The 25,781-nt window shown below is 42.6% G+C and overlaps 28 non-coding genes across 28 annotated transcripts; 1 reads left to right on the forward strand and 27 right to left on the reverse strand.

Annotated features, from left to right (window-relative positions):
• Positions 1–4,647: 4,647 nt before the first annotated feature.
• Positions 4,648–4,720, forward strand: trnav-aac (transfer RNA valine (anticodon AAC)). The gene has a single exon. It is a non-coding gene; the product is annotated as a tRNA-Val (tRNA).
• Positions 4,721–7,277: 2,557 nt separating this feature from the next.
• trnas-aga (transfer RNA serine (anticodon AGA)) lies at positions 7,278–7,359 on the reverse strand. Its single transcript has one exon. It is a non-coding gene; the product is annotated as a tRNA-Ser (tRNA).
• Positions 7,360–8,822: 1,463 nt separating this feature from the next.
• Positions 8,823–8,904, reverse strand: trnas-aga (transfer RNA serine (anticodon AGA)). The gene has a single exon. It is a non-coding gene; the product is annotated as a tRNA-Ser (tRNA).
• A 303-nt stretch (positions 8,905–9,207) lies between these two features.
• trnas-uga (transfer RNA serine (anticodon UGA)) lies at positions 9,208–9,290 on the reverse strand. The gene has a single exon. It is a non-coding gene; the product is annotated as a tRNA-Ser (tRNA).
• Positions 9,291–12,021: 2,731 nt separating this feature from the next.
• trnaq-cug (transfer RNA glutamine (anticodon CUG)) lies at positions 12,022–12,093 on the reverse strand. The gene has a single exon. It is a non-coding gene; the product is annotated as a tRNA-Gln (tRNA).
• A 439-nt stretch (positions 12,094–12,532) lies between these two features.
• Positions 12,533–12,605, reverse strand: trnav-aac (transfer RNA valine (anticodon AAC)). The gene has a single exon. It is a non-coding gene; the product is annotated as a tRNA-Val (tRNA).
• A 582-nt stretch (positions 12,606–13,187) lies between these two features.
• trnav-cac (transfer RNA valine (anticodon CAC)) lies at positions 13,188–13,260 on the reverse strand. Its single transcript has one exon. It is a non-coding gene; the product is annotated as a tRNA-Val (tRNA).
• A 336-nt stretch (positions 13,261–13,596) lies between these two features.
• Positions 13,597–13,668, reverse strand: trnaq-cug (transfer RNA glutamine (anticodon CUG)). The gene has a single exon. It is a non-coding gene; the product is annotated as a tRNA-Gln (tRNA).
• Positions 13,669–14,110: 442 nt separating this feature from the next.
• On the reverse strand, positions 14,111–14,183 carry trnav-cac (transfer RNA valine (anticodon CAC)). The gene has a single exon. It is a non-coding gene; the product is annotated as a tRNA-Val (tRNA).
• Positions 14,184–14,519: 336 nt separating this feature from the next.
• On the reverse strand, positions 14,520–14,591 carry trnaq-uug (transfer RNA glutamine (anticodon UUG)). Its single transcript has one exon. It is a non-coding gene; the product is annotated as a tRNA-Gln (tRNA).
• Positions 14,592–15,033: 442 nt separating this feature from the next.
• trnav-cac (transfer RNA valine (anticodon CAC)) lies at positions 15,034–15,106 on the reverse strand. The gene has a single exon. It is a non-coding gene; the product is annotated as a tRNA-Val (tRNA).
• A 336-nt stretch (positions 15,107–15,442) lies between these two features.
• On the reverse strand, positions 15,443–15,514 carry trnaq-uug (transfer RNA glutamine (anticodon UUG)). The gene has a single exon. It is a non-coding gene; the product is annotated as a tRNA-Gln (tRNA).
• A 442-nt stretch (positions 15,515–15,956) lies between these two features.
• On the reverse strand, positions 15,957–16,029 carry trnav-aac (transfer RNA valine (anticodon AAC)). Its single transcript has one exon. It is a non-coding gene; the product is annotated as a tRNA-Val (tRNA).
• Positions 16,030–17,802: 1,773 nt separating this feature from the next.
• Positions 17,803–17,875, reverse strand: trnav-cac (transfer RNA valine (anticodon CAC)). The gene has a single exon. It is a non-coding gene; the product is annotated as a tRNA-Val (tRNA).
• Positions 17,876–18,211: 336 nt separating this feature from the next.
• trnaq-uug (transfer RNA glutamine (anticodon UUG)) lies at positions 18,212–18,283 on the reverse strand. Its single transcript has one exon. It is a non-coding gene; the product is annotated as a tRNA-Gln (tRNA).
• Positions 18,284–19,650: 1,367 nt separating this feature from the next.
• On the reverse strand, positions 19,651–19,723 carry trnav-cac (transfer RNA valine (anticodon CAC)). The gene has a single exon. It is a non-coding gene; the product is annotated as a tRNA-Val (tRNA).
• A 336-nt stretch (positions 19,724–20,059) lies between these two features.
• On the reverse strand, positions 20,060–20,131 carry trnaq-cug (transfer RNA glutamine (anticodon CUG)). Its single transcript has one exon. It is a non-coding gene; the product is annotated as a tRNA-Gln (tRNA).
• Positions 20,132–20,572: 441 nt separating this feature from the next.
• trnav-cac (transfer RNA valine (anticodon CAC)) lies at positions 20,573–20,645 on the reverse strand. The gene has a single exon. It is a non-coding gene; the product is annotated as a tRNA-Val (tRNA).
• Positions 20,646–20,981: 336 nt separating this feature from the next.
• trnaq-cug (transfer RNA glutamine (anticodon CUG)) lies at positions 20,982–21,053 on the reverse strand. Its single transcript has one exon. It is a non-coding gene; the product is annotated as a tRNA-Gln (tRNA).
• Positions 21,054–21,498: 445 nt separating this feature from the next.
• Positions 21,499–21,571, reverse strand: trnav-aac (transfer RNA valine (anticodon AAC)). The gene has a single exon. It is a non-coding gene; the product is annotated as a tRNA-Val (tRNA).
• Positions 21,572–21,907: 336 nt separating this feature from the next.
• trnaq-uug (transfer RNA glutamine (anticodon UUG)) lies at positions 21,908–21,979 on the reverse strand. Its single transcript has one exon. It is a non-coding gene; the product is annotated as a tRNA-Gln (tRNA).
• An 851-nt stretch (positions 21,980–22,830) lies between these two features.
• Positions 22,831–22,902, reverse strand: trnaq-cug (transfer RNA glutamine (anticodon CUG)). Its single transcript has one exon. It is a non-coding gene; the product is annotated as a tRNA-Gln (tRNA).
• Positions 22,903–23,344: 442 nt separating this feature from the next.
• On the reverse strand, positions 23,345–23,417 carry trnav-cac (transfer RNA valine (anticodon CAC)). Its single transcript has one exon. It is a non-coding gene; the product is annotated as a tRNA-Val (tRNA).
• A 336-nt stretch (positions 23,418–23,753) lies between these two features.
• trnaq-cug (transfer RNA glutamine (anticodon CUG)) lies at positions 23,754–23,825 on the reverse strand. Its single transcript has one exon. It is a non-coding gene; the product is annotated as a tRNA-Gln (tRNA).
• A 441-nt stretch (positions 23,826–24,266) lies between these two features.
• On the reverse strand, positions 24,267–24,339 carry trnav-cac (transfer RNA valine (anticodon CAC)). Its single transcript has one exon. It is a non-coding gene; the product is annotated as a tRNA-Val (tRNA).
• Positions 24,340–24,675: 336 nt separating this feature from the next.
• Positions 24,676–24,747, reverse strand: trnaq-uug (transfer RNA glutamine (anticodon UUG)). Its single transcript has one exon. It is a non-coding gene; the product is annotated as a tRNA-Gln (tRNA).
• A 442-nt stretch (positions 24,748–25,189) lies between these two features.
• trnav-cac (transfer RNA valine (anticodon CAC)) lies at positions 25,190–25,262 on the reverse strand. The gene has a single exon. It is a non-coding gene; the product is annotated as a tRNA-Val (tRNA).
• A 336-nt stretch (positions 25,263–25,598) lies between these two features.
• trnaq-uug (transfer RNA glutamine (anticodon UUG)) lies at positions 25,599–25,670 on the reverse strand. Its single transcript has one exon. It is a non-coding gene; the product is annotated as a tRNA-Gln (tRNA).
• Positions 25,671–25,781: the final 111 nt, after the last annotated feature.

A 25,781-nucleotide genomic window follows, 5' to 3' on the forward strand; every position in this document is an offset into this window, starting at 1 on the left:
TATTCACCACCAGAGGGAAACACATCTCCATAAATGCAGAGTCCCGCTCAGTATTACTGACAGTACTTCACAGCCACTGAGAGGACACATTTAAATCAGTAACATACAAAGAAATGATTTCTATGTTTGAGCCAGGCTTCCACCTCCATATAAGACACACACTGTGTCCTCATACAACAAGCAGCTCTCCTGTCTGAGCTTCACATCTTTACAGTTAGCATCAGCACACACAGCATGTTGATGAAGATTCTCACTCATCCAGGTCATGGTAATCCTAAGAGCTCACATCCTCTGGCCTAAAAGGCCTCTAGCAAAGAGCCAGATAAGACCAGAGCCACCCACTCTCCAGATAAAGGGCCTTATGAGCTGCTGAAGTTCTTCAGGTAAATAAGTTTATATTAGCTTCTCTTTTGGTCCGAGGCTCTGGTGCTCTGGAGTTACACCAAGTGTTTCTGAATGTTAGCTGCAACACCTTTAAAACCTGTTTTATCTCCATGCAAACAGCAGATTATCCTAACTGTCCTGTAGTTCGTAATGTGTCAGATCTCCATTTATTTCATCTCTTTCGCTGCAGTTTTAAAACTTCATTACATTTGTTTTGTTGTTGAACCACCCAACCAGCTCAGAAGACACAGTATTTAATGGCTATCAGGTTGAGTGGAGGATGTAAATGAACAAGTGGTTCCCTTCAAGGCAAGTAAGAACATTCATCTTGAAAATCAACAGATATCAGCTTGCTGCACTTTTGCATGAAAGGATAACAAATCCAAGCCTGCAATTGTTATTAAGTTTTAAACAAGAGGCACAAGACTGAAGCGTTGGAACAGACAATTATAGCAGATAATAAAACACTTGTGATCTGTGGTGATTTCAACATGGACCTCTTAAAGGTACATACTCCTAAACAAACTTGGGATTTCTTGGCTGCGTTATACGGTAGAGGCTTGTATCCACTGATCACAAAGCCGAGCAGAGGAGCCACAGATAGTGCAACATTAACTGACAACATTTTTACACATTCCTTGGACACTGGTATAAATAGTGGTTTGGTAATAAGTGATGTAAGTGATCATTTAGCTGTATTTGCAACATTTAATGATCAACTACAGAGGAAGAAAACAGAAAAGCGTAGATTTGAAAGGGTAAGGACTGTTAAAGCAATTAATGCTTCAGAAATGAGCTTTAAAACAAGAGTGGAATGAGTTTCATACAGATGAAGTAAACACTGCAGACAATTCATTCTTCAGCTGTTATTTATCTCTCTGTGATAAACACTGTCCAACAGGTTTATGTTCACATAAGCATAGTTATGCTGAGAAACCTCAGATAACAAAGGCATTAAAAAATGCATGTAAGAAGAAAAATAAACTTTATGGAGACTTCATCAAAACTAGAACAGAGGTTGCTGAAAAACGCTGAGATGCACAAAAACAGGCTGACCAACATGTTGAGGCAAGCAAAGAAGCAACATTATGATAAAATGTTACAAATAAATCAAAATAACATGAAGCGCACATGGAACATCCTAAATAATGTAATGGTGAATAAGCCTTGATCACCAGATCAACCTAAGTGTTTCATAAAGGACAATAAGGTGTTTGGCAATCTGACTGAAGCGGCTGATGAATGTAACTCAGTGCAGCGGCTCGTGAATCCTCTGGTGCACGTTGAGCATCGTCATGCTCTTGAATTCCTTCCCGCAGTCGTCACATTTCATGAGGTCCCTCATTTCCACGAGGTTCTCCTGGTGCTCCTTCAGGGCGGACGGGTACTGGACGCGTAAAGTGATGTCCTGAAGAAAGAAGAAAAAATCCAGCAAAGACCTGACACAGGAGCTGAGAGATGCATCTGGACCTTCAGCTGATCCATCGGCTGTTGGCCCGAGCCTCATCAGAGATGGGCTCCATGGAAGGGTGGCTGTCAGGAAGCCGTTCTTAAAGACATGGTTGGTAATCCTGTTCAGAAACACATTTTGTAATACTGGGTGAAATGGTCCGTCTATCCTGAGAGAAATCTATACAAGATGTATTTAGAAAAAGGGACAAAAATAATCAGACCTCTGTGGCAGCTGCAGGACTGAGAAAAAGCTGACCAATCCGAGATCAGCGTCTCGGATTGGTCGCATACAAAAAACCAATCAGATGCCTCTGCTTTCTGCCTACGCCCCCCTCTGCCGGCTCCCTGCTCCATGTGCGCATGCGGTTCTACCGGCTTTGGATGAAGCACTGACGGAATGGGGGGGGGGGGGATGGAGCTTAGAGGAGGGGACACTTTCGAATCTTGCTAGCTCTCTTGCTAGCTCTTTAGGATTACCTACCATAGCTTTAAGGAAGGGAAACAGTAAGCGTTGTTTCTAAGTGCTTGTTAAAATGACTATTTAAGATAATAATTAAGTGTTTTTTAGGCGATGTGAAAACCGTTTGCTGTGACTTTCAAATATGCTTCAAAAACTGGACGTGTTTCTTCAGATAAACTCCTGACCAACTGTGAAAAAGCAGTGAAAATGTCTGGCCTGTATAAACTTTGTGATGTCAAACAAGATCAGAGATGACATCGCTTGTGATGTCACTACAGTGATGACATCACAGCTTTGTGAAGGCTTCTGTTCTGTCTCTTCTGGTCTGTGGTTCCAACCACAGATTCTGGATGGAAGTGAAGTCCGGATTCCAGAATGTTGATTTGTGTTCTCTGTTAATCTCTGGACGACTTCAGCTGATTACTTCCTGTCACTGTCACGTTGGAAGGTCCACTTCTGCCAGTTTTTCAGCAGCCAGTATCATGTTTTCCACCAGCAGTGTTTCCCAAGACAGAATAATGTCAGTTTGTTTAAAATGTTGCCAAAATAAACTATTACAATTACAACAAATGTCATCTCAGGGCACTTCAGTGATAAAGTCCAATTCAGGCCAATTGGAGTTCAATTCATTGTAATTATAATACTGTTCAGAATGAATTCAGAATGAATCCAATTCATTCATACAGAACAATTCAAAAACTATTTCCTCGCTAAGGAAACCAACAGATGGCACCGAACTTGCACTATTTCTAATTAGATAGAACTTTTTAATAGTTCTAAGATCATATCTTTCTGGCTTTATTTGCATTTTGCAAAGAGTCCCGAGTAATTATGAAAGTGGGGTTTTAATTTGAAGAAAAAGCCTCAAAATAAAGTGATTTTTAGGAGTATGCAGGGATTCATTTCCATCTAATGAACAGCTCAGTTATATTAAACAGTGGGCCGTGTGAGCAGCAATCAGGGGAGTAAGGAGTTCACAGATCATAGACAGAGGCAACCGTCCAACTATTCAAAGCTTTTAAAATGAGTAATAAAATCTGACAGGTAACCAGGGAAGGAAGGACAAGAGGCAGGGAGGTGGGCAGCCACTGTGTGGCCTGGTGTGGGAATAATCACCTCAGCTGCTGATTTTAGGAGGAGCACCAATAAGCCAAACAGCGTCTCCATCCCAGGAGAAGAGGTGGCTGAGGAACACCTGGGAGTTTACCTGTTGCATATCTCTTATGAGTCTGTGGTGCAGAGTGCATCTTTCTTCAGCAGCATCTGCTGTGGCAGCAGCATCAGAGCCAGCGACTCAAAGAAACTGAGCAAACTGCTAAAGGAGGCTGGCTCTGACCTGGGGACTGCTTTGGAGCTGTGTTTGATGAGCACTCACTTCTTTTTTTTTTTTTTAAACCCTTTGTCCTGTCCAGCATTATGGCAGCAGAATTGTAATCTGAATACCGTTTATGCCAAACACATTTGCTATACCAAGGGAAGCTTTATGAATGTAAAGCTCCCCTTGATGCCCATCAACTCCTTATTTATTTATTTATTTTTGTTACAATACTAAACATGATGTGATAGTGTGATAGTGCCGAACCGGACCGGGGGACAGAGAGAGAGGGAGAGCGAAGAAGGGAAAAAAAGGAACAGAAATATGAAGAAACAAACATAGAAAACAATGAAAAATCAGACAACCAGCTGCTACACCTGTAAAAACAAAACTGAAGACAATCCAAGGCTTTTGTGGGGAATCCAGCCTTAGAGGCACCAGGAGCACCTGTAAGCAGACAAGCAGAGAACAAACACACAAACAAAAAAGCACAAGCAGCAGCAATCACATGCCAACCTTCCATCAAGGAATCGAATCCTGTTCCTCCGCTTGACAGGCGGATTCTAACCATTGACCAGCGAATTGTCAAGCATTTGCATGACTGAGAGAGTAAATCGACTGTGGAAGGGGTTCCATGGTGTAAAGGTCAGCACTCTGGACTCTGAATCCAGTGATCCGAGTCCAAATCTCGGTGGAACCTTCAGGTGTGTGCTGTCATGGTTGTGTTCTGGAAAGTAGATGAGTTGAGTAGGCTAGTCAGTTGTGAAAGGACACCAGAGTGCACAATTCCAGCTGAGAGGATCTGTGGTATGTGACGTCACACCTCTGTGTTGCTAGTTGAATCTTTTTTGGTTTCCTCTTGCATGTTCATTTACGATGCTTCTATTTATCCATGCTCTCCCAGAGGAGTGTGTTACAATCCCACTTCTGACTCAATTTGTTGCGACTCCACAAACTCTTTCCGCTAGCAACAAAATTTGGGAAAACTTACCTCATTCTTTTGCTTCTGGAACACTAGTGAATAGGCATGGCTTCAGTTTCAGTAGTGTAGTGGTTATCACGTTCGCCTAACACGCGAAAGGTCCTCAGTTCGAAACTGGGCGGAAACATTACTTGCTCCTCCATTATTTATTTCATCCTTGTGTGAAGATGTATGACTGCACGTTAATGATAGCAACATCAACATATTCATAATTATGGATAGGAGGGGAGCCTCATCTGCTATTCTTGACATGTAAAGTCAATTTTTTCAGGTTTTCAAAATATTTTCTGATGCTATGGTGTGAAACGGACTTTGGCGAATACCTAGCTGCTGAGCGAAAATGGCAGCTTTTATGAGTATTAAAGGAGACATATTTTACCTCTTTAAACAAGTTAGAATTGGTCTATGGCACTGATGCCATGGTAACGGCTCGCGGGCTGGAACCGGCCCGAATGGACATCACAACCGGCCCGGTTACATCAGTGGTTGAGAAGTTTTTTGTTTTTTTTAAAATAAATAATACTATTATCAACAAATTCAAATCTACTTTTGTTTTTTTATCCTTAACCCCCTTGTGTCCAAGGCCTTTTCAGAGACTTTGAGGCAGTTGTCATCACCTTGACATTTTCAAGTATTTCAAGCAACTGTAAACATCTATGCAAAAGTGACACATATGGTTGTATTCTGAAAAGCCTAACAAAAAACAATATGAGAGTGAGTGAATGTAATACAAACAAGTTTTATTTCAATTGAGGGGAAACACAACTGTACAAAAAAACAAGTTTTAGAAGTCTTCAAACAGTGCAAGAAAACGCACTATAAATAAATCTAGCCAAGACTTTTGAAGGTTGAACCTTGTAAACAAAAGTGTTGGCTGCATAAAAGTAAAAAGTGCAGTCAGAAATGTTTTGTTGTTTTCACACAAACTGTAAAAAGGTTTTTGTAACTCCAGGCAGTCTCTGTTAGTTGAATACTAATTAGATGGGTGTGTAACACCCCTGATTCCCCCCACCCCCCTGTCACTCTCCATGTGATAATTGTCTGTCACTGGCAGGACATTGCTGCCTTCCCCCACATGCTGGCTGAATGGGGCGTGTTCTAACCTGTGAATAGCCACTCAATCACCTGGTACTTTACATGTGAATAGCAATAGGTGTGGCAGAGGAAGCTGCTGCAGTCTGCGACTACAGAAAATCCAAAGATTTCTGTTCACTCTCTTTAAAAAGGGCCAGCTATATAATTTATTTTTAAAATATATATATTTGAAAACTAGAAGTTTCAAGGTTTTTAATGGTGTCACTTATATGTTAGAATGACAAAAACTCACAGAGTTACAGATGTGTTTTTGGAGATGTGTCAAAAATGCCCACCGGTGGGCATTAGACCCCAGAGTGTTAATGGTTTTAAGTATAATATTCATTTAATTAATTTCCATGTAATCCAACAGTTTGTCCCTCGCTCGTGCCGGTCTCAGTACCTTGGACAGAGACCAGTGCACGCGCTGCAACAGAGACGAGCAGCGCGTGCACTGTCCAAGGTACTAACTGACGAGTCGCGCGACATCAGTCAGGAAGGATGTTGTCTAAAAAGCGGAAGGTTGACTCTGAATGTAGAATCTTTCAGGAGAGATGGAAAGAAAAGTATTTCTTTTGGGAAGTGAGGGGCAAACCAGTGTGTTTAATTTGTTCGCAACAAGTGGCTGTGCCAAAGGAGTACAACATCAGACGACATTACGAGACCCATCAGGAGAAGTACAACGACTACACAGGGCAACGTAGGACACAAAAGCTAAACGAGCTAGCCTCATCCCTCCAAAAACAGCAAGCGGCTTTCTCGAAATGCCGAGAGACATATGAAGGTTCGTTTTAATTGTATATCTTCTCAAATTCTTATTTTTACGTTAACTGCAGCTGTTTTCGAATGGGGATTTCTGTCTCGGCGCGCCTCCGTTAAGTTCTGATGGCGTTGCCCCTGGCAACCAACAGCGTCTCCTGCCAACATGGCCGACCGTGACTCCTCATTCTCAATACTAACTTAACATTTTATTTCATGTTTATGGGCAGTGAAGGCGAGCTATGTCATCGCATGGGAGATAGCCAAAGCTTCCAAGCCTTTCTCTGAGGGCGAATTCGTGAGGACGTGCATGATAAAGGCAGCCGAGCTAGTGTGTTCAGAAAATCGACAAGGTCTTGCGAACATCAGCTTATCCCGACCAACAGTGACCGAGAGAGTGGAAGAGCTCTCCAGCGACTTGCATAGCCAACTTAAAGAAAAGATTAAATCCTTCGTCGCGTTCTCCATTGCTCTTGACGAGAGCACTGATGTGACTGATACGGCTCAGTTGGCGATATTTATTCGCGGAGTGGATGCTGCCTTGAATGTCACGGAGGAGTTTGTTTCCGTGGTACCCATGACAGACACGATTACAGCTAACAACGTGTTTGTTAGCCTTGTCGGGGCCCTTGACAATCTGGAGGTGGACTGGAGTCGCGCTATCAGTGTGGCTACGGATGGTGCTTCCATGGTAGGAAGAAAGGCCGGAGTTGTCGTCAAGTTGAGAGAAAAGGTACGAGAGGCTAACCCAGACCAGGTATTCTGGAACTTTCACTGCATTTTACACCAAGAGGCGTTGTGCAGCAAAAGTCTGAAGTTAACTTTTCGCAACCCTGAGTCAATAGTGTTATCGTTGTCGGCAGGATTTGAACCTACGCGGGGAGACCCCAATGGATTTCTAATCCATCGCCTTAACCTCTCGGCCACGACAACGACATACACTAGTGTTCACCTTTGACATTCAAAGGTTACAAATCATCATTTTCATGAAGGACTTCAACTCCTGAGACAGACCTAAGTTATGACGATAAAGAAAAAGCTTATTTTTTGTTTGTTAGAAATGGTCAATCTTTCAAAATGGGTCAGAAGAAGGAACTGTGTCTTCAGAGATCAATCTGTGCAGGAGTTCATGTGATAAACGACACGTCTGCCCTCTGTTTTGTTTCATCAAATGGTCAAAGAACTTGTGCTTCTTTCCAGGTTAACTTTTCGCAACTCTGAGTCAATAATGTTATCGTTGTCAGCAGGATTTGAACCTACGCGGGGAGACCCCAATGGATTTCTAATCAATCGCCTTAACCTCTCGGCCACGACAACGACATACATGTATGTTCACCTTTGACATTCATCGGTTACAAATCATCATTTTCATGAAGGACTTCAACTCCTGAGAGAGACCTAAGATATGACGATCAAGAAAAAGCTTTTTTGTTTGTTTGTTAGAAATGGTCAATCTTTCAAAATGGGTCAGAGGAAGGAGCTGTGTCTTCAGAGATCAATCTGTGAAAGAGTTCATGTGATCAAAGACATGTCTGCCCTCTGTTTCGTTTCATCAAATGGTCAAAGAACTTGTGCTTCTTTCCGGGGTTAACTTTAAGCAACCCTGAGTCAATAATGTTATCGTTGTCGGCAGGACTCTAACCTGCGCGGGGAGACCCCAATGGATTTCTAATCCATCGCCTTAAAGCTATGGTAGGTAATCCTAGAGAGCTAGCAAGAGAGCTAGCAAGATTCGAAAGTGTCCCCTCCTCTAAGCTCCACCCCCCCCTCCCCATTCCGTCAGTGCTTCATCCAAAGCCGCGTGCGCACATGGAGCAGGGAGCCGGCAGAGGGGGGCGTAGGCAGAAAGCAGAGGCATCTGATTGGTTTTTTGTAGGCGACCAATCCGAGATCAGCGGGACGCTGATCTCGGATTGGTCAGCTTTTTCTCAGTCCTGCAGCTGCCACAGAGGTCTGATTATTTTCGTCCCTTTTTCTAAATACATCTTGTATAGATTTCTCTCAGGATAGACGGACCATTTCACCCTGTATTACAAAATGTGTTTCTGAACAGGATTACCAACCATGTCTTTAACCTCTCGGCCACGACAACGACATACATGTATGTTCATCTTTGACATTCAACGGTTACAAATCATCATTTTCATGAAGGACTTCAACTCCTGAGACAGACCTAAGTTATGACGATAAAGGAAAAGCTTTTTTGTTTGTTTGTTAGAAATGGTCAATCTTTCGAAATGGGTCAGAGGAAGGAGCTGTGTCTTCAGAGATCAATCTGTGCAGGAGTTCATGTGATCAAAATGCTATCTGGTCTTTGTTTTGTTTAATCAAATGGTCCAAGGAACTTGTGGTTCTTTCCAGGTTAACTTTTCGCAACCCTGAGTCAATAATGTTATCTTTGTCGGCAGGATTTGAACCTACGCGGGGAGACCCCAATGGATTTCTAATCCATCGCCTTAACCTCTCGGCCACGACAACGACATACACTCCTGTTCACCTTTGACATTCAACGGTTACAAATTATCATTTTCATGAAGGAATTCAACTCCTGAGACAGACCTAAGTTATGGCTAACAAGAAAAAGCTTTTTTGTTTGTTTGTTAGAAATGGTCAATATTTCAAAATGGGTCAGAGGAAGGAGCTGTGTCTTCAGAGATCAATCTGTGCAGGAGTTCATGTGATAAAAGACACATCTGCCCTCTGTTTTGTTTCATCAAATGGTCAAAGAACTTGTGGTTCTTTCCATGTTAACTTTTCGCAACCCTGAGTCAATAAAGTTATCGTTGTCAGCAGGACTCAAACCTGCGCGGGGAGACCCCAATGGATTTCAAATCCATCCACCTTAACCTCTCGGCCACGACAACGACATACATGTATGTTCATCTTTGATATTCAATGGTTACAAATCATCATTTTCATGAAGGACTTCAACTCCTGAGAGAGACCTAAGATATGACGATCAAGAAAAAGCTTTTTTGTTTGTTTGTTAGAAATGGTCAGTCTTCGAAATATGTGAGAGGAAGGAGTTGTGTCTTCAGAGATCAATCTGTGCAGGGGCGCGTTGCACAAAAGTAGGATTTAGACATCCAGGATGAATTACTTAGCCAGGTTCAAGTAATCCAAAACATGGGCGCCCAGGCTTAGTTGGTAGCACAAAGGCCAATCCAGGATGAGCAGACACGGATTCATTAAGCCAGCTGAAAGCGATCCTGGATAAGTGCTGCTTCTTAAATAGACCCCACGATCGATCATAGATTCAATGATTCACCATGGCAACAAGGGCGGCGTATTTCTCCCCAGCTGAGCAATAATTATTAATGGAAGTATATGAAGAGGTGACGGAGAAAATAAAACAAAAAGGAAATACTGCCACAGTTAAAAAACAAAGGGAACAAGCGTGGCAAACCATTGCTGACCTCCTGAATGCTTAAGTAGTGCACAAATCACACTCACCACTCCACTGAAATTATCACAATTAGGCAGTGTTCGAACTACGGGGGACTCGGGGGATCCGAGACCCCCTGAAACTGACAAGAGACCCCCCTGAAAACATGATTTGGGAAATGTTGGGGGGTCTCTAAAATATTGGCAAAATGTGATTTCCCCTGATGAGTTATGATTGCAGACGCGATGCGTGTGGAGGTGTGGAGCCTGTGTGCGTAATTGGCATAAAGCTGTGCTGTCCGCCGCGTATGATTCTGTATAGCTTCTCATGTGTTTTCGAGATCCGCGCTCTGAGTCAAGCACAAGCAAGCAACCAAAATGGACATGGCAGCAACTTTTTATTAAGAATGTGCCTGCCCACACAATGCCTGTACTGTTTTAGCAGTGAAATAAAAAACGCAAATAAAGGACTTGCAAGCATCTTCATCTCCTTCCCTGGGAATAGAAGACTCTGTGACATCAAGTTCTATAGGATTGCAGGTAAGAATTTTTTTTTTTTTTAAATTACAGTTACAATCACAATGTTAACATTCAGAGTAAGATACTCATTGCATCGTATTACAGGTTTCCCCATTGTCATTGATGCAGTGGACTGCACACATATCAAAATAAAATCCCTCTCAGGTGGCCATGAGGGGGATTTTGTGAAAAGGAAAAACTTCCACAGCATCAATGTACAGGTGAACATGACTTTTGATAAAGTTAATTAATGAACACTGTACATTGCCTGTGATGTGCATTAATTGGTTTAACATCTTATCATTTCAGATGGTCTGCAATGCTGACTATTTGATCAGTAATGTTGTGGCAAAGTGGCCCGGCTCGGTCCACGACTCCCGAGTGTTTCGGAACTCAGAGATTTATCGGCGCCTATCACAAGGTGAGCCACAGAACCTCTATTGATAACCACTTTTAACATCATGGCTGTGTTAAGAATGTCACTACCAGTGGTGTAACTCCCATTAGGCAAACCTAGGCATTTGCCTAGGGCCCCAACCAAATCTGTCTTTCATAGGGGCCCCCAAATCTGACCGTCCCAGCCAAAGTAAATACACAAAAAAACCAATGTTAATTTGTTACTTATGTAAAGTAAAAAAACATATTTCTATGAAAAAAAACCCAGACATATCAGCATAACACCGAACTAATGCCTAAATAATAATTGTCCAAGCACACATGCCCCCATCCATTGTGCATTGGACTAGTCCAGAATATGATGACGTAGCAATGTGCGACATAACATGATTTCAAATCAAAGCGAGGGAACTGTGTGTGACTCGGTGAAAAATGAAGCGGAGTTATGATAGTGGTAATGCTAAATGAAAGAAACGGACAGAGAACAAAAGAATTGCAGATGCACTGCTGAAAAAATGAGAGAATGAGACCTGATAAAGGGCAGGAAAAGCACATGAAGAAGAGATGAGTGAGACAGGTGTGAAGCAGAGGAGCTTAAGGCAAACCAGGGACACAGATGAAGAGTAACAGGGATACAGACAGAGAAAAAGAAGATAGGGAGAAAGAGAGAAGGTAATCATTCACAAAACATACTTGACTTGGATATTTATTTATAATGCTATATTTATTTATAATGCACCATGATTGACCAGAGGTCCGTTTCACGAAGCAGGTTTAGTGAAAACTCTGAGTTGGTTAACCCTGAAATGAGGGAAACCCTGAGTTTTCCGTTTCACAAAGGGAGGTAACTCAACCCCGAGAAAGAGGGCTAACTCTAGCCTGTTTCACAAAGAGAGGTAACTTAACCTCACGGTATTTTAGTTCTGTTAAGCAAAAGAACATTTTGTATCTCTGGCAGTGAAAAGATTATTTGATTTTCACATGTAACTTACTTGTGTCATGGAAATTCTAATCTCTCTCTCTCTCGTGCTCTCTCTCTCGTTTGATCTGAATAATAAACATCTAATTTTGGCAAATGCTGGAGAAATCTGAAACTGATTTTACTGTGGAGAGTTGATACCATTGTTAGTGGCAGTGCAGTATTGGTTTATTGCGATTCTTTAATCTCAATTTAAAGTAAGGGTATTGGGATGGTAATTTGTTTTATGTGTGTATTTAAAAAATGAGGGCCCCATGTCTATATTTTGCCTAGGGCCCCAAAATGTCTAGATACGCCCCTGGACAGCACACACCTGAAGGTTCCACCGAGATTTGAACTCGGATCACTGGATTCAGAGTCCAGAGTGCTGACCTTTACACCATGGAACCCCTTCCACAGTCAATTTACGCTCTCAGTCATGCAAATGCTTGACAATGAAATGGTTTTAGCAACGTGTTTTTTTGTCAATTTTTCAGTGATACTCTTACAGCTTGTATTCTCAGAATTCGCACGACAGTCAAGCAACAAATTCTGTATCTTCTTCAATGGTCAAAGGTTAGAATCCGCCTGTCAAGCGGAGGAACAGGGTTCGATTCCTTGATGGAAGGTTGCCATTTTCGCTCAGCAGCTAGGGATTCGCCAAAGTCCGTTTCACACCATAGCATGAGAAAATCTTTTGAAAACCTGCAAAAATTTACTTTACATGTCAAGAATAGCAGATGAGGCTCCCCTCCTATCCATAATTATGAATATGTTGATGTTGCTATCATTAACATGCAGTCATACATCTTCACACAAGGATGAAATAAATAATGGAGGAGCAGGTAATGTTTCCGCCCAGTTTCGAACTGAGGACCTTTCGCGTGTTAGGCGAATGTGATAACCACTACACTACGGAAACTGGAACCATGCCTATTCACTAGTGTTCCGGACGCCAAAGAATGAGGTAAGTTTTCCCAAATTTTGTTGCTCACGGAAAGTGATTTTGGAGTCGCAACAAATTGAGTCAGAAGTGGGATTGTAACACACTCCTTTGGGAGAGCATGGATAAATAGAAGCATCGTAAATGAACATGCAAGAGGAAACCAAAAAAGATTCAACTAGCAACACAGAGGTGTGACATCACATACCACAGATCCTCTCAGCTGGAATCGTGCACTCTGGCACGACAGTCAAGCAACACATTCTGTATCTTCTTCAATGGTCAAAGGTTAGAATCCGCCTGTCAAGCGGAGGAACAGGGTTCGATTCCTTGATGGAAGGTTGCCATTTTCGCTCAGCAGCTAGGGGTTTGCCAAAGTCCGTTTCAAACAACAGCATCGGAAAATCTTTTTAAAACCTTAAAAAATTGACTTTACATGTCAAGAATAGCAGATGAGGCTCCCCTCCTATCCATAATTATGAATATGTTGATGTTGCTATCATTAACGTGCAGTCATACATCTTCACACAAGGGTGAAATAAATAAAGGAGGAGCAAGTAATGTTTCCGCCCAGTTTCGAACTGAGGACCTTTCGCGTGTGAGGCGAATGTGATAACCACTACACTACGGAAACTGGAACCATGCCTATTCACTAGTGTTCCCGACGCCAAAGAATGAGGTAAGTTTTCCCAAATTTTGTTGCTCACGGAAAGTGATTTTGGAGTCACAACAAATTGAGTCAGAAGTGGGATTGTAACACACTCCTGTGGGAGAGCATGGATAAATAGAAGCATCGTAAATGAATATGCAAGAGGAAACCAAAAAAGATTCAACTAGCAACACAGAGGTGTGACGTCACATACCACTGATCCTCTCAGCTGGAATCGTGCACTCTGGTGTCCTTTCACAACTGACTAGCCTACTCAACTCATCTACTTTCCAGAACGCAACCATGACAGCACACACCTGGAGGTTCCACCGAGATTTGAACTCGGATCACTGGATTCAGAGTCCAGAGTGCTGACCTTTACACCATGGAACCCCTTCCACAGTCAATTTACTCTCTCATTCATGCAAATGCTCGACAATGGAAGGATTTTAGCAACGTGATTTTTTTTTGTCAATTTTTCAGTGATACTCTTACAGCTTGTATTCTCAGAATTGGGACGACAGTCAAGCAACACATTCTGTATCTTCTTCAATGGTCAAAGGTTAGAATCAGCCTGTCAAGCGGAGGAACAGGGTTCGATTCTTTGATGGAATGTTGCCATTTTCGCTCAGCAGCTAGGGGTTTGCCAAAGTCCGTTTCAAACAACAGCATCGGAAAATCTTTTTAAAACCTGAAAAAATTGACTTTACATGTCAAGAATAGCAGATGAGGCTCCCCTCCTATCCATAATTATGAATATGTTGATGTTGCTATCATTAACGTGCAGTCATACATCTTCACACAAGGATGAAATAAATAATGGAGGAGCAAGTAATGTTTCCGCCCAGTTTCGAACTGAGGACCTTTCGCGTGTGAGGCGAATGTGATAACCACTACACTACAGAAACTTAAGCCATGCATATTTACTAGTGTTCCGGAAGCCAAAGAATGAGGTAAGTTTTCCCAAATTTTGTTGCTCACGGAAAGTGATTTTGGAGTCGCAACAAATTGAGTCAGAAGTGGGATTGTAACACTCTCCTCTGGGAGAGCATGGATAAATAGAAGCATCGTAAATGAACATGCAAGAGGAAACCAAAAGAGATTCAACTAGCAACACAGAGGTGTGACATCACATACCACAGATCCTCTCAGCTGGAATCGTGCACTCTGGTGTCCTTTCACAACTGACTAGCCTACTCAACTCATCTTCTTTCCAGAACACAACCATGACAGCACACACCTGAAGGTTCCACTGAGATTTGAACTCGGATCACTGGATTCAAAGTCCAGAGTGCTGACCTTTACACCATGGAACCCCTTCCACAGTCAATTTACGCTCTCAGTCATGCAAATGCTCGACAATGGAAGGATTTTAGCAACGTGATTTTTTTTTGTCAATTTTTCAGTGATACTCTTACAACTTGTATTCTCAGAATTGGCACGACAGTCAAGCAACACATTCTGTATCTTCTTCAATGGTCAAAGGTTAGAATCCGCCTGTCAAGCGGAGGAACAGGGTTCGATTCCTTGACGGAAGGTTGCCATTTTCGCTCAGCAGCTAGGGGTTTGCCAAAGTCCGTTTCAAACAACAGCATCGGAAAATCTTTTTAAAACCTGAAAAAATTGACTTTACATGTCAAGGATAGCAGATGAGGCTCCCCTCCTATCCATAATTATGAATATGTTGATGTTGCTATCATTAACGTGCAGTCATACATCTTCACACAAGGATGAAATAAATAAAGGAGGAGCAAGTAATGTTTCCGCCCAGTTTCAAACTGAGGACCTTTCGCGTGTGAGGCGAATGTGATAACCACTACACTACGGAAACTGGAACCATGCCTATTCACTAGTGTTCCGGACGCCAAAGAATGAGGTAAGTTTTCCCAAATTTTGTTGCTCACGGAAAGTGATTTTGGAGTCGCAACAAATTGAGTCAGAAGTGGGATTGTAACACACTCCTCTGGGAGAGCATGGATAAATAGAAGCATCGTAAATGAACATGCAAGAGGAAACCAAAAAAGATTCAACTAGCAACACAGAGGTGTGACGTCACATACCACTGATCCTCTCAGCTGGAATCGTGCACTCTGGTGTCCTTTCACAACTGACTAGCCTACTCAACACATCTTCTTTCCAGAACACAACCATGACAGCACACACCTGAAGGTTCCACCGAGATTTGAACTCGGATCACTGGATTCAAAGTCCAGAGTGCTGACCTTTACACCATGGAACCCCTTCCACAGTCAATTTACGCTCTCAGTCATGCAAATGCTCGACAATGGAAGGATTTTGGCAACGTGATTTTTTTTTGTCAATTTTTCAGTGATACTCTTACAGCTTGTATTCTCAGAATTGGCACGACAGTCAAGCAACACATTCTGTATCTTCTTCAATGGTCAAAGTTTAGAATCCGCCTGTCAAGCGGAGGAACAGGGTTCGATTCCTTGATGGAAGGTTGCCATTTTCGCTCAGCAGCTAGGGGTTTGCCAAAGTCCGTTTCAAACAACAGCATCGGAAAATCTTTTTAAAACCTTAAAAAATTGACTTTACATGTCAAGAATAGCAGATGAGGCTCCCCTCCTATCCATAATTATGAATATGTTGATGTTGCTATCATTAACGTGCAGTCATACATCTTCACACAAGGATGAAATAAATAATGGAGGAGCAAGTAATGTTTCCGCCCAGTTTCGAACTGAGGACCTTTCGCGTGTTAGGCGAATGTGATAACCACCACACTACGGAAACTGAACCCATGCCTATTCACTAGTGTTCCCGACGCCAAAGAATGAGGTAAGTTTTCCCAAATTTTGTTGCTCACGGAAAGTGATTTTGGAGTCGCAACAAATTGAGTCAGAAGTGGGATTGTAACACACTCCTCTGGGAGAGCATGGATAAATAGAAGCATCGTAAATGAACATGCAAGAGGAAACCAAAAGAGATTCAACTAGCAACACAGAGGTGTGACATCACATACCACAGATCCTCTCAGCTGGAATCGTGCACTCTGGTGTCCTTTCACAACTGACTAGCCTACTCAACTCATCTTCTTTCCAGAACACAACCATGACAGCACACACCTGGAAGTTCCACCGAGATTTGAACTCGGATCACTGGATTCAGAGTCCAGAGTGCTGACCTTTACACCATGGAACCCCTTCCACAGTCAATTTACGCTCTCAGTCATGCAAATGCTCGACAATGGAAGGATTTTAGCAACGTGATTTTTTTTTGTCAATTTTTCAGTGATACTCTTACAACTTGTATTCTCAGAATTGGCACGACAGTCAAGCAACACATTCTGTATCTTCTTCAATGGTCAAAGGTTAGAATCCGCCTGTCAAGCGGAGGAACAGGGTTCGATTCCTTGACGGAAGGTTGCCATTTTCGCTCAGCAGCTAGGGGTTTGCCAAAGTCCGTTTCAAACAACAGCATCGGAAAATCTTTTTAAAACCTGAAAAAATTGACTTTACATGTCAAGGATAGCAGATGAGGCTCCCCTCCTATCCATAATTATGAATATGTTGATGTTGCTATCATTAACGTGCAGTCATACATCTTCCCACAAGGGTGGGATAAATAATGGAGGAGCAGGTAATGTTTCCGCCCAGTTTCGAACTGAGGACCTTTTGCGTGTTAGGCGAATGTGATAACCACTACACTACAGAAACTGGAACCATGCCTATTCACTAGTGTTCCAGATGCCAAAGAATGAGGTAAGTTTTCCCAAATTTTGTTGCTCACGGAAAGTGATTTTGGAGTCGCAACAAATTGAGTCAGAAGTGGGATTGTAACACACTCCTGTGGGAGAGCATGGATAAATAGAAGCATCGTAAATGAACATGCAAGAGGAAACCAAAAAAGATTCAACTAGCAACACAGAGGTGTGACGTCACATACCACAGATCCTCTCAGCTGGAATCGTGCACTCTGGTGTCCTTTCACAACTGACTAGCCTACTCAACTCATCTTCTTTCCAGAACACAACCATGACAGCACACACCTGGAGGTTCCACCGAGATTTGAACTCGGATCACTGGATTCAAAGTCCAGAGGGCTGACCTTTACACCATGGAACCACTTCCACAGTCAATTTACGCTCTCAGTCATGCAAATGCTCGACAATGGAAGGATTTTAGCAACGTGATTTTTTTTTGTCAATTTTTCAGTGATACTCTTACAGCTTGTATTCTCAGAATTGGCACGACAGTCAAGCAACACATTCTGTATCTTCTTCAATGGTCAAAGGTTAGAATCCGCCTGTCAAGCGGAGGAACAGGGTTCGATTCCTTGATGGAAGGTTGCCATTTTCGCTCAGCAGCTAGGGGTTTGCCAAAGTCCATTTCAAACAACAGCATCGGAAAATCTTTTTAAAACCTTAAAAAATTGACTTTACATGTCAAGAATAGCAGATGAGGCTCCCCTCCTATCCATAATTATGAATATGTTGATGTTGCTATCATTAACGTGCAGTCATACATCTTCACACAAGGATGAAATAAATAAAGGAGGGGCAAGTAATGTTTCCGCCCAGTTTCGAACTGAGGACCTTTCGAGTGTGAGGCGAATGTGATAACCACTACACTACGGAAACTGAACCCATGCCTAGTCACTAGTGATCCGGAAGCCAAAGAATGAGGTAAGTTTTCCCAAATTTTGTTGCTCGCGGAAAGAGTTTGTGGAGTTGCAACAAATTGAGTCAGAAGTGGGATTGTAACACACTCCTCTGGGAGAGCATGGATAAATAGAATCATCGTAAATGAACATGCAAGAGGAAACCAAAAAAGATTCAACTAGCAACACAGAGGTGTGACGTCACATACCACTGATCCTCTCAGCTGGAATCGTGCACTCTGGTGTCCTTTCACAACTGACTAGCCTACTCAACTCATCTTCTTTCCAGAACGCAACCATGACAGCACACACCTGAAGGTTCCACCGAGATTTGAACTCGGATCACTGGATTCAAAGTCCAGAGTGCTGACCTTTACACCATGGAACCCCTTCCACAGTCAATTTGCGCTCTCAGTCATGCAAATGCTCGACAATGGAAGGATTTTGGCAACGTGATTTTTTTTTGTCAATTTTTCAGTGATACTCTTACAGCTTGTATTCTCAGAATTGGCACGACAGTCAAGCAACACATTCTGTATCTTCTTCAATGGTCAAAGGTTAGAATCCGCCTGTCAAGCGGAGGAACAGGGTTCGATTCCTTGATGGAAGGTTGCCATGTGATCGCTCAGCAGCTAGGGGTTTGCCAAAGTCCGTTTCAAACAACAGCATCGGAAAATCTTTTTAAAACCTTAAAAAATTGACTTTACATGTCAAGAATAGCAGATGAGGCTCCCCTCCTATCCATAATTATGAATATGTTGATGTTGCTATCATTAACGTGCAGTCATACATCTTCACACAAGGATGAAATAAATAATGGAGGAGCAAGTAATGTTTCCGCCCAGTTTCGAACTGAGGACCTTTCGTGTGTTAGGCGAACGTGATAACCGCTACACTATGGAAACTGAACCCATGCCTATTCACTAGTGTTCCCGACGCCAAAGAATGAGGTAAGTTTTCCCAAATTTTGTTGCTCACGGAAAGTGATTTTGGAGTCGCAACAAATTGAGTCAGAAGTGGGATTGTAACACACTCCTCTGGGAGAGCATGGATAAATAGAAGCATCGTAAATGAACATGCAAGAGGAAACCAAAAGAGATTCAACTAGCAACACAGAGGTGTGACATCACATACCATAGATCCTCTCAGCTGGAATCGTGCACTCTGGTGTCCTTTCACAACTGACTAGCCTACTCAACTCATCTTCTTTCCAGAACACAACCATGACAGCACACACCTGGAAGTTCCACCGAGATTTGAACTCGGATCACTGGATTCAGAGTCCAGAGTGCTGACCTTTACACCATGGAACCCCTTCCACAGTCAATTTACGCTCTCAGTCATGCAAATGCTCGACAATGGAAGGATTTTAGCAACGTGATTTTTTTTTGTCAATTTTTCAGTGATACTCTTACAGCTTGTATTCTCAGAATTGGCACGACAGTCAAGCAACACATTCTGTATCTTCTTCAAAGGTCAAAGTTTAGAATCCGCCTGTCAAGCGGAGGAACAGGGTTCGATTCCTTGATAGAAGGTTGCCATTTTCGCTCAGCAGCTAGGGGTTTGCCAAAGTCCGTTTCAAACAACAGCATCGGAAAATCTTTTTAAAACCTGAAAAAATTTACTTTACATGTCAAGAATAGCAGATGAAGCTCCCCTCCTATCCATAATTATGAATATGTTGATGTTGCTATCATTAACGTGCAGTCATACATCTTCACACAAGGATGAAATAAATATAGGAGGAGCAAGTAATGTTTCCGCCCAGTTTCGAACTGAGGACCTTTCGCGTGTGAGGCGAATGTGATAACCACTACACTACGGAAACTGGAACCATGCCTATTCACTAGTGTTCCGGACGCCAAAGAATGAGGTAAGTTTTCCCAAATTTTGTTGCTCACGGAAAGTGATTTTGGAGTCGCAACAAATTGAGTCAGAAGTGGGATTGTAACACACTCCTGTGGGAGAGCATGGATAAATAGAAGCATCGTAAATGAATATGCAAGAGGAAACCAAAAAAGATTCAACTAGCAACACAGAGGTGTGACGTCACATACCACAGATCCTCTCAGCTGGAATCGTGCACTCTGGTGTCCTTTCACAACTGACTAGCCTACTCAACTCATCTACTTTCCAGAACGCAACCATGACAGCACACACCTGGAGGTTCCACCGAGATTTGAACTCGGATCACTGGATTCAGAGTCCAGAGTGCTGACCTTTACACCATGGAACCCCTTCCACAGTCAATTTACGCTCTCAGTCATGCAAATGCTCGACAATGGAAGGATTTTAGCAACGTGATTTTTTTTGTCAATTTTTCAGTGATACTCTTACAGCTTGTATTCTCAGAATTGGCACGACAGTCAAGCAACACATTCTGTATCTTCTTCAATGGTCAAAGGTTAGAATCCGCCTGTCAAGCGGAGGAACAGGGTTCGATTCCTTGATGGAAGGTTGCCATTTTCGCTCAGCAGCTAGGGGTTTGCCAAAGTCCGTTTCAAACAACAGCATCGGAAAATCTTTTTAAAACCTTAAAAAATTGACTTTACATGTCAAGAATAGCAGATGAGGCTCCCCTCCTATCCATAATTATGAATATGTTGATGTTGCTATAATTAACGTGCAGTCATACATCTTCACACAAGGATGAAATAAATAAAGGAGGGGCAAGTAATGTTTCCGCCCAGTTTCGAACTGAGGACCTTTCGCGTGTGAGGCGAATGTGATAACCACTACACTACGGAAACTGGAACCATGCCTAGTCACTAGTGTTCCGGACGCCAAAGAATGAGGTAAGTTTTCCCAAATTTTGTTGCTCACGGAAAGTGATTTTGGAGTCGCAACAAATTGAGTCAGAAGTGGGATTGTAACACACTCCTCTGGGAGAGCATGGATAAATAGAATCATCGTAAATGAATATGCAAGAGGAAACCAAAAAAGATTCAACTAGCAACACAGAGGTGTGACATCACATACCACAGATCCTCTCAGCTGGAATCGTGCACTCTGGTGTCCTTTCACAACTGACTAGCCTACTCAACTCATCTACTTTCCAGAACGCAACCATGAAAGCACACACCTGAAGGTTCCACCGAGATTTGAACTCGGATCACTGGATTCAGAGTCCAGAGTGCTGACCTTTACACCATGGAACCCCTTCCACAGTCAATTTACGCTCTCAGTCATGCAAATGCTCGACAATGGAAGGATTTTAGCAACGTGATTTTTTTTTGTCAATTTTTCAGTGATACTCTTACAGCTTGTATTCTCAGAATTGGCACGACAGTCAAGCAACACATTCTGTATCTTCTTCAAAGGTCAAAGTTTAGAATCCGCCTGTCAAGCGGAGGAACAGGGTTCGATTCCTTGATGGAAGGTTGCCATTTTCGCTCAGCAGCTAGGGGTTTGCCAAAGTCCGTTTCAAACAACAGCATCGGAAAATCTTTTTAAAACCTGAAAAAATTGACTTTACATGTCAAGAATAGCAGATGAGGGGGCTCCCCTCCTATCCATAATTATGAATATGTTGATGTTGCTATCATTAACGTGCAGTCATACATCTTCACACAAGGATGAAATAAATAATGGAGGAGCAAGTAATGTTTCCGCCCAGTTTCGAACTGAGGACCTTTCGCGTGTTAGGCGAATGTGATAACCACTACACTACTGAAACTGAACCCATGCCTAGTCACTAGTGATCCGGAAGCCAAAGAATGAGGTAAGTTTTCCCAAATTTTGTTGCTCGCGGAAAGAGTTTGTGGAGTTGCAACAAATTGAGTCAGAAGTGGGATTGTAACACACTCCTCTGGGAGAGCATGGATAAATAGAATCATCGTAAATGAACATGCAAGAGGAAACCAAAAAAGATTCAACTAGCAACACAGAGGTGTGACATCACATACCATAGATCCTCTCAGCTGGAATCGTGCACTCTGGTGTCCTTTCACAACTGACTAGCCTACTCAACTCATCTTCTTTCCAGAACACAACCATGACAGCACACACCTGAAGATTCCACCGAGATTTGAACTCGGATCACTGGATTCAAAGTCCAGAGTGCTGACCTTTACACCATGGAACCCCTTCCACAGTCAATTTGCGCTCTCAGTCATGCAAATGCTCGACAATGGAAGGATTTTGGCAACGTGATTTTTTTTTGTCAATTTTTCAGTGATACTCTTACAGCTTGTATTCTCAGAATTGGCACGACAGTCAAGCAACACATTCTGTATCTTCTTCAATGGTCAAAGGTTAGAATCCGCCTGTCAAGCGGAGGAACAGGGTTCGATTCCTTGATGGAAGGTTGCCATTTTCGCTCAGCAGCTAGGGGTTTGCCAAAGTCCGTTTCAAACAACAGCATCGGAAAATATTTTTAAAACCTTAAAAAATTGACTTTACATGTCAAGAATAGCAGATGAGGCTCCCCTCCTATCCATAATTATGAATATGTTGATGTTGCTATCATTAACGTGCAGTCATACATCTTCACACAAGGATGAAATAAATAATGGAGGAGCAAGTAATGTTTCCGCCCAGTTTCGAACTGAGGACCTTTCGTGTGTTAGGCGAACGTGATAACCGCTACACTATGGAAACTGAACCCATGCCTATTCACTAGTGTTCCCGACGCCAAAGAATGAGGTAAGTTTTCCCAAATTTTGTTGCTCACGGAAAGTGATTTTGGAGTCGCAACAAATTGAGTCAGAAGTGGGATTGTAACACACTCCTCTGGGAGAGCATGGATAAATAGAAGCATCGTAAATGAACATGCAAGAGGAAACCAAAAGAGATTCAACTAGCAACACAGAGGTGTGACATCACATACCATAGATCCTCTCAGCTGGAATCGTGCACTCTGGTGTCCTTTCACAACTGACTAGCCTACTCAACTCATCTTCTTTCCAGAACACAACCATGACAGCACACACCTGGAGGTTCCACCGAGATTTGAACTCGGATCACTGGATTCAGAGTCCAGAGTGCTGACCTTTACACCATGGAACCCCTTCCACAGTCAATTTACGCTCTCAGTCATGCAAATGCTCGACAATGGAAGGATTTTAGCAACGTGATTTTTTTTTGTCAATTTTTCAGTGATACTCTTACAGCTTGTATTCTCAGAATTGGCACGACAGTCAAGCAACACATTCTGTATCTTCTTCAAAGGTCAAAGTTTAGAATCCGCCTGTCAAGCGGAGGAACAGGGTTCGATTCCTTGATGGAAGGTTGCCATTTTCGCTCAGCAGCTAGGGGTTTGCCAAAGTCCGTTTCAAACAACAGCATCGGAAAATCTTTTTAAAACCTGAAAAAATTTACTTTACATGTCAAGAATAGCAGATGAAGCTCCCCTCCTATCCATAATTATGAATATGTTGATGTTGCTATCATTAACGTGCAGTCATACATCTTCACACAAGGATGAAATAAATATAGGAGGAGCAAGTAATGTTTCCGCCCAGTTTCGAACTGAGGACCTTTCGCGTGTGAGGCGAATGTGATAACCACTACACTACGGAAACTGGAACCATGCCTATTCACTAGTGTTCCGGACGCCAAAGAATGAGGTAAGTTTTCCCAAATTTTGTTGCTCACGGAAAGTGATTTTGGAGTCGCAACAAATTGAGTCAGAAGTGGGATTGTAACACACTCCTGTGGGAGAGCATGGATAAATAGAAGCATCGTAAATGAATATGCAAGAGGAAACCAAAAAAGATTCAACTAGCAACACAGAGGTGTGACGTCACATACCACAGATCCTCTCAGCTGGAATCGTGCACTCTGGTGTCCTTTCACAACTGACTAGCCTACTCAACTCATCTACTTTCCAGAACGCAACCATGACAGCACACACCTGAAGGTTCCACCGAGATTTGAACTCGGATCACTGGATTCAGAGTCCAGAGTGCTGACCTTTACACCATGGAACCCCTTCCACAGTCAATTTACGCTCTCAGTCATGCAAATGCTCGACAATGGAACGATTTTAGCAACGTGATTTTTTTTGTCAATTTTTCAGTGATACTCTTACAGCTTGTATTCTCAGAATTGGCACGACAGTCAAGCAACACATTCTGTATCTTCTTCAATGGTCAAAGGTTAGAATCCGCCTGTCAAGCGGAGGAACAGGGTTCGATTCCTTGATGGAAGGTTGCCATTTTCGCTCAGCAGCTAGGGGTTTGCCAAAGTCCGTTTCAAACAACAGCATCGGAAAATCTTTTTAAAACCTTAAAAAATTGACTTTACATGTCAAGAATAGCAGATGAGGCTCCCCTCCTATCCATAATTATGAATATGTTGATGTTGCTATAATTAACGTGCAGTCATACATCTTCACACAAGGATGAAATAAATAAAGGAGGGGCAAGTAATGTTTCCGCCCAGTTTCGAACTGAGGACCTTTCGCGTGTGAGGCGAATGTGATAACCACTACACTACGGAAACTGGAACCATGCCTAGTCACTAGTGTTCCGGACGCCAAAGAATGAGGTAAGTTTTCCCAAATTTTGTTGCTCACGGAAAGTGATTTTGGAGTCGCAACAAATTGAGTCAGAAGTGGGATTGTAACACACTCCTCTGGGAGAGCATGGATAAATAGAAGCATCGTAAATGAAGATGCAAGAGGAAACCAAAAGAGATTCAACTAGCAACACAGAGGTGTGACATCACATACCACAGATCCTCTCAGCTGGAATCGTGCACTCTGGTGTCCTTTCACAACTGACTAGCCTACTCAACTCATCTTCTTTCCAGAACACAACCATGACAGCACACACCTGAAGGTTCCACTGAGATTTGAACTCGGATCACTGGATTCAAAGTCCAGAGTGCTGACCTTTACACCATGGAACCCCTTCCACAGTCAATTTACGCTCTCAGTCATGCAAATGCTCGACAATGGAAGGATTTTAGCAACGTGATTTTTTTTTGTCAATTTTTCAGTGATACTCTTACAACTTGTATTCTCAGAATTGGCACGACAGTCAAGCAACACATTCTGTATCTTCTTCAATGGTCAAAGGTTAGAATCCGCCTGTCAAGCGGAGGAACAGGGTTCGATTCCTTGACGGAAGGTTGCCATTTTCGCTCAGCAGCTAGGGGTTTGCCAAAGTCCGTTTCAAACAACAGCATCGGAAAATCTTTTTAAAACCAGAAAAAATTGACTTTACATGTCAAGGATAGCAGATGAGGCTCCCCTCCTATCCATAATTATGAATATGTTGATGTTGCTATCATTAACGTGCAGTCATACATCTTCACACAAGGATGAAATAAATAAAGGAGGAGCAAGTAATGTTTCCGCCCAGTTTCAAACTGAGGACCTTTCGCGTGTGAGGCGAATGTGATAACCACTACACTACGGAAACTGGAACCATGCCTATTCACTAGTGTTCCGGACGCCAAAGAATGAGGTAAGTTTTCCCAAATTTTGTTGCTCACGGAAAGTGATTTTGGAGTCGCAACAAATTGAGTCAGAAGTGGGATTGTAACACACTCCTCTGGGAGAGCATGGATAAATAGAAGCATCGTAAATGAACATGCAAGAGGAAACCAAAAAAGATTCAACTAGCAACACAGAGGTGTGACGTCACATACCACTGATCCTCTCAGCTGGAATCGTGCACTCTGGTGTCCTTTCACAACTGACTAGCCTACTCAACACATCTTCTTTCCAGAACACAACCATGACAGCACACACCTGAAGGTTCCACCGAGATTTGAACTCGGATCACTGGATTCAAAGTCCAGAGTGCTGACCTTTACACCATGGAACCCCTTCCACAGTCAATTTGCGCTCTCAGTCATGCAAATGCTCGACAATGGAAGGATTTTGGCAACGTGATTTTTTTTTGTCAATTTTTCAGTGATACTCTTACAGCTTGTAT

This window comes from Odontesthes bonariensis, chromosome 11 (genome assembly GCF_027942865.1).
Source record: "Odontesthes bonariensis isolate fOdoBon6 chromosome 11, fOdoBon6.hap1, whole genome shotgun sequence".
NCBI classification, from domain to species: domain Eukaryota; kingdom Metazoa; phylum Chordata; class Actinopteri; order Atheriniformes; family Atherinopsidae; genus Odontesthes; species Odontesthes bonariensis.